Raw genomic sequence first — 6048 nt, 5'->3', positions numbered from 1 at the left:
GCTGCCGCTCCGCTGTTGTGTGCGCGAAGCAGCCGCTTCTCCTGCTCCGGGAGCCGGAGAGAGCTGTAGCTTGTACGAGGGCGAAGAACGTTGCTGCAGAGAGACGAAATTGTGTGCACAGTCTTGCGACTGATAGAGGACGGTGGCTAAAGCTCCCTGCCTTTTCAATGCACTGCTGGCATGCTTTATTGAAAATGCTCCGAGACAATTTTCCTGGGTTTTGAATTCGTCCTGATGAAGCCCCTCTTGGGAAACTCGTGCTCGTTTCCGAAGGCTCGAGATGCAGAGAACTCAATGGCAGCTGCAGAAATGAAGGGCTGCGTTGAGTTGTCGAGAAGCAAGAACATAGCCAGCGCCTTGTGTTTGGCAGTCAGCAGCTGCTGGACTTTTGCGATTGCTTTCACTGTGCACTGAATGCCAGGACGGCACGTGCACGTTAAAACAACGAGCTGGGCAAGAGTGGGCAGAAGAGAACGGGCGTCAGACAGCAGCTTACATATTACCATAGGAAGAGCAGTGTTTTTGGAGTGTGCAGCAAATGCGTGTTTCTGGACAAGGGAGGCAAAAGTGCGCTGCGCTCCTAAGCTATCTCCCTGCGAGACACACTGCCAAAGCTTTTCGTTATCATGCAGTCTAGTGCAGACGCACACTACGGCTCTCCGGAGCTGTCCGAAGCTAAGCGCCGGTGGCCGGCGTCTTTCGGCTGAAGCAGCGCTTCGGAGCGTAGGGCTGCCGCTCCGCTGTTGTGTGCGCGAAGCAGCCGCTTCTCCTGCTCCGGGAGCCGGACAGAGCGCTAGCTTGTACGAGGGCGAAGAACGAAGCCGCAGAGCACCCGGCTTCTCCGCGCCCCCTAAGGACTGCTAGAGGACCGTGGTGGCCGCTCGCCTTCCTCTTCAATTCCATTCTAGTATCCTTAGGGAAGGTGTTCCAGGACAATTTTCCTGAGTTTTGAATTCGTCCTGATGCAGCCCCTCCTGGGAAACTCGTGCGCGTCCTCTGAGTCTCCGAGTGCAGAGACCTCGATGGCAACTGCAGAAATGAAGGGCTGCGTTGAGTTGTCGAGAAGCAAGAACATAGCCTGGAGTTTGGGAGTCAGCAGCTGCTGGACTTTTGCGATTGCTTTCACTGTGCACTGAATGCCAGGACGGCATGTGCACGTTAAAACAACGAGCTGGGCAAGAGTAATCGAAAGATCACGGCCGTCAGAAAGCAGCTTATATATTGCCCTGGAAAGAGCATTGTGTTTGGAGTGTGCAGTAAAATCGTGTTTTTGGACAAGGGAGGCATAAGTGCGCTGCGCTCCTAAGCTATCTCCCTGCGAGACACACTGCCAAAGCTTTTCGCTATCATGCAGTCCAGTGCAGACGCACACTACGGCTCTCCGGAGCTGTCCGAAGCCAAGCGCCGGTGGCCGGCGTCTTTCGGCTGAAGCAGCGCTTCGGAGCGTAGGGCTGCCGCTCCGCTGTTGTGTGCGCGAAGCAGCCGCTTCTCCTGCTCCGGGAGCCGGAGAGAGCGGTAGCTTGTACGAGGGCGAAGAACGAAGCCGCAGAGCACCCGGCTTCTGCGCGCACACTAGAGGACTGCTAGAGGACCGTGGTGGCCGCACGCCTGCCTCTTCAATTCCATTCTAGCATCCTTAGGGAAGGTGTTCCAGGACAATTTTCCTGAGTTTTGAATTCGTCCTGATACAGCCCCTCCTGGGAAACTCGTGCTCGTCCTCTGAGTCTCCGACATGCAGAGACCTCGATGGCAACTGCAGAAATGAAGGGCTGCGTTGAGTTGTCGAGACGCAAGAACATAGCCAGCGCCTTGTGTTTGGCAGTCAGCAGCTGCTGGACTTTTGCGATTGCTTTCACTGTGCACTGAATGCCAGGACGGCACGTGCACGTTAAAACAACGAGCTGGGCAAGAGTGGGCAGAAGAGAACGGGCGTCAGACAGCAGCTTACATATTACCATAGGAAGAGCAGTGTTTTTGGAGTGTGCAGCAAATGCGTGTTTCTGGACAAGGGAGGCAAAAGTGCGCTGCGCTCCTAAGCTATCTCCCTGCGAGACACACTGCCAAAGCTTTTCGTTATCATGCAGTCTAGTGCAGACGCACACTACGGCTCTCCGGAGCTGTCCGAAGCTAAGCGCCGGTGGCCGGCGTCTTTCGGCTGAAGCAGCGCTTCGGAGCGTAGGGCTGCCGCTCCGCTGTTGTGTGCGCGAAGCAGCCGCTTCTCCTGCTCCGGGAGCCGGACAGAGCGCTAGCTTGTACGAGGGCGAAGAACGAAGCCGCAGAGCACCCGGCTTCTCCGCGCCCCCTAAGGACTGCTAGAGGACCGTGGTGGCCGCTCGCCTTCCTCTTCAATTCCATTCTAGTATCCTTAGGGAAGGTGTTCCAGGACAATTTTCCTGAGTTTTGAATTTGTCCTGATGCAGCCCCTCCTGGGAAACTCGTGCGCGTCCTCTGAGTCTCCGAGTGCAGAGACCTCGATGGCAACTGCAGAAATGAAGGGCTGCGTTGAGTTGTCGAGAAGCAAGAACATAGCCTGGAGTTTGGGAGTCAGCAGCTGCTGGACTTTTGCAATTGCTTTCACTGTGCACTGAATGCCAGGACGGCATGTGCACGTTAAAACAACGAGCTGGGCAAGAGTAATCGAAAGATCACGGCCGTCAGAAAGCAGCTTATATATTGCCCTGGAAAGAGCATTGTGTTTGGAGTGTGCAGTAAAATCGTGTTTTTGGACAAGGGAGGCATAAGTGCGCTGCGCTCCTAAGCTATCTCCCTGCGAGACACACTGCCAAAGCTTTTCGCTATGATGCAGTCCAGTGCAGACGCACACTACGGCTCTCCGGAGCTGTCCGAAGCCAAGCGCCGGTGGCCGGCGTCTTTCGGCTGAAGCAGCGCTTCGGAGCGTAGGGCTGCCGCTCCGCTGTTGTGTGCGCGAAGCAGCCGCTTCTCCTGCTCCGGGAGCCGGACAGAGCGGTAGCTTGTACGAGGGCGAAGAACGAAGCCGCAGAGCACCGGGCTTCTGCGCGCACCCTAAGGACTGCTAGAGGACGGTGGTGGCCGCTCGCCTGCCTCTTCAATTCCATTCTAGCATCCTTAGGGAAGGTGTTCCAGGACAATTTTCCTGAGTTTTGAATTCGTCCTGATGCAGCCCCTCCTGGGAAACTCGTGCTCGTCCTCTGAGTCTCCGACATGCAGAGACCTCGATGGCAACTGCAGAAATGAAGGGCTGCGTTGAGTTGTCGAGAAGCAAGAACATAGCCAGCGCCTTGTGTTTGGGAGTCAGCAGCTGCTAGACTTTTGCGATTGCTATCACTGTGCACTGAAAGCCAGGACGGCCTGTGCACGTTAAAACAACTAGCTGAGCAAGAGTAGCCGAAAAATCACGGCCGCTAGATAGCAGCTTACGTATTGCCCAGGAAAGAGCACTATTTTTGGAGTGTGCAGTAAAATCGTGTTTTTGGACAAGGGAGGCATAAGTGCGCTGCGCTCCTAAGCTATCTCCCTGCGAGACACACTGCCAAAGCTTTTCGCTATGATGCAGTCCAGTGCAGACGCACACTACGGCTCTCCGGAGCTGTCCGAAGCCAAGCGCCGGTGGCCGGCGTCTTTCGGCTGAAGCAGCGCTTCGGAGCGTAGGGCTGCCGCTCCGCTGTTGTGTGCGCGAAGCAGCCGCTTCTCCTGCTCCGGGAGCCGGAGAGAGCTGTAGCTTGTACGAGGGCAAAGAACGTTGCTGCAGAGAGACGAAATTGTGTGCACAGTCTTGCGACTGATAGAGGACGGTGGCTAAAGCTCCCTGCCTTTTCAATGCACTGCTGGCATGCTTTATTGAAAATGCTCCGAGACAATTTTCCTGGGTTTTGAATTCGTCCTGATGAAGCCCCTCTTGGGAAACTCGTGCTCGTTTCCGAAGGCTCGAGATGCAGAGAACTCGATGGCAGCTGCAGAAATGAAGGGCTGCGTTGAGTTGTCGAGAAGCAAGAACATAGCCAGCGCCTTGTGTTTGGCAGTCAGCAGCTGCTGGACTTTTGCGATTGCTTTCACTGTGCACTGAATGCCAGGACGGCACGTGCACGTTAAAACAACGAGCTGGGCAAGAGTGGGCAGAAGAGAACGGGCGTCAGACAGCAGCTTACATATTACCATAGGAAGAGCAGTGTTTTTGGAGTGTGCAGCAAATGCGTGTTTCTGGACAAGGGAGGCAAAAGTGCGCTGCGCTCCTAAGCTATCTCCCTGCGAGACACACTGCCAAAGCTTTTCGTTATCATGCAGTCTAGTGCAGACGCACACTACGGCTCTCCGGAGCTGTCCGAAGCTAAGCGCCGGTGGCCGGCGTCTTTCGGCTGAAGCAGCGCTTCGGAGCGTACGGCTGCCGCTCCGCTGTTGTGTGCGCGAAGCAGCCGCTTCTCCTGCTCCGGGAGCGGACAGAGCGGTAGCTTGTACGAGGGCGAAGAACGAAGCCGCAGAGCACCCGGCTTCTCCGCGCCCCCTAAGGACTGCTAGAGGACCGTGGTGGCCGCTCGCCTTCCTCTTCAATTCCATTCTAGTATCCTTAGGGAAGGTGTTCCAGGACAATTTTCCTGAGTTTTGAATTCGTCCTGATGCAGCCCCTCCTGGGAAACTCGTGCGCGTCCTCTGAGTCTCCGAGTGCAGAGACCTCGATGGCAACTGCAGAAATGAAGGGCTGCGTTGAGTTGTCGAGAAGCAAGAACATAGCCTGGAGTTTGGGAGTCAGCAGCTGCTGGACTTTTGCGATTGCTTTCACTGTGCACTGAATGCCAGGACGGCATGTGCACGTTAAAACAACGAGCTGGGCAAGAGTAATCGAAAGATCACGGCCGTCAGAAAGCAGCTTATATATTGCCCTGGAAAGAGCATTGTGTTTGGAGTGTGCAGTAAAATCGTGTTTTTGGACAAGGGAGGCATAAGTGCGCTGCGCTCCTAAGCTATCTCCCTGCGAGACACACTGCCAAAGCTTTTCGCTATGATGCAGTCTAGTGCAGACGCACACTACGGCTCTCCGGAGCTGTCCGAAGCCAAGCGCCGGTGGCCGGCGTCTTTCGGCTGAAGCAGCGCTTCGGAGCGTAGGGCTGCCGCTCCGCTGTTGTGTGCGCGAAGCAGCCGCTTCTCCTGCTCCGGGAGCCGGAGAGAGCGGTAGCTTGTACGAGGGCGAAGAACGAAGCCGCAGAGCACCCGGCTTCTGCGCGCACACTAGAGGACTGCTAGAGGACCGTGGTGGCCGCACGCCTGCCTCTTCAATTCCATTCTAGCATCCTTAGGGAAGGTGTTCCAGGACAATTTTCCTGAGTTTTGAATTCGTCCTGATACAGCCCCTCCTGGGAAACTCCTGCTCGTCCTCTGAGGCTCCGACATGCAGAGACCTCGATGGCAACTGCAGAAATGAAGGGCTGCGTTGAGTTGTCGAGACGCAAGAACATAGCCAGCGCCTTGTGTTTGGGAGTCAGCAGCTGCTGGACTTTTGCGATTGCTTTCACTGTGCACTGAATGCCAGGACGGCACGTGCACGTTAAAACAACGAGCTGGGCAAGAGTGGGCAGAAGAGAACGGGCGTCAGACAGCAGCTTACATATTACCATAGGAAGAGCAGTGTTTTTGGAGTGTGCAGCAAATGCGTGTTTCTGGACAAGGGAGGCAAAAGTGCGCTGCGCTCCTAAGCTATCTCCCTGCGAGACACACTGCCAAAGCTTTTCGTTATCATGCAGTCTAGTGCAGACGCACACTACGGCTCTCCGGAGCTGTCCGAAGCTAAGCGCCGGTGGCCGGCGTCTTTCGGCTGAAGCAGCGCTTCGGAGCGTAGGGCTGCCGCTCCGCTGTTGTGTGCGCGAAGCAGCCGCTTCTCCTGCTCCGGGAGCCGGACAGAGCGGTAGCTTGTACGAGGGCGAAGAACGAAGCCGCAGAGCACCCGGCTTCTCCGCGCCCCCTAAGGACTGCTAGAGGACCGTGGTGGCCGCTCGCCTTCCTCTTCAATTCCATTCTAGTATCCTTAGGGAAGGTGTTCCAGGACAATTTTCCTGAGTTTTGAATTCGTCCTGATGC

Source organism: Lonchura striata, unplaced genomic scaffold (assembly GCF_046129695.1).
Source record: "Lonchura striata isolate bLonStr1 unplaced genomic scaffold, bLonStr1.mat Scaffold_100, whole genome shotgun sequence".
In the NCBI taxonomy this organism is placed as follows: domain Eukaryota; kingdom Metazoa; phylum Chordata; class Aves; order Passeriformes; family Estrildidae; genus Lonchura; species Lonchura striata.
Note: the sequence above shows the minus strand (reverse complement) of the source record.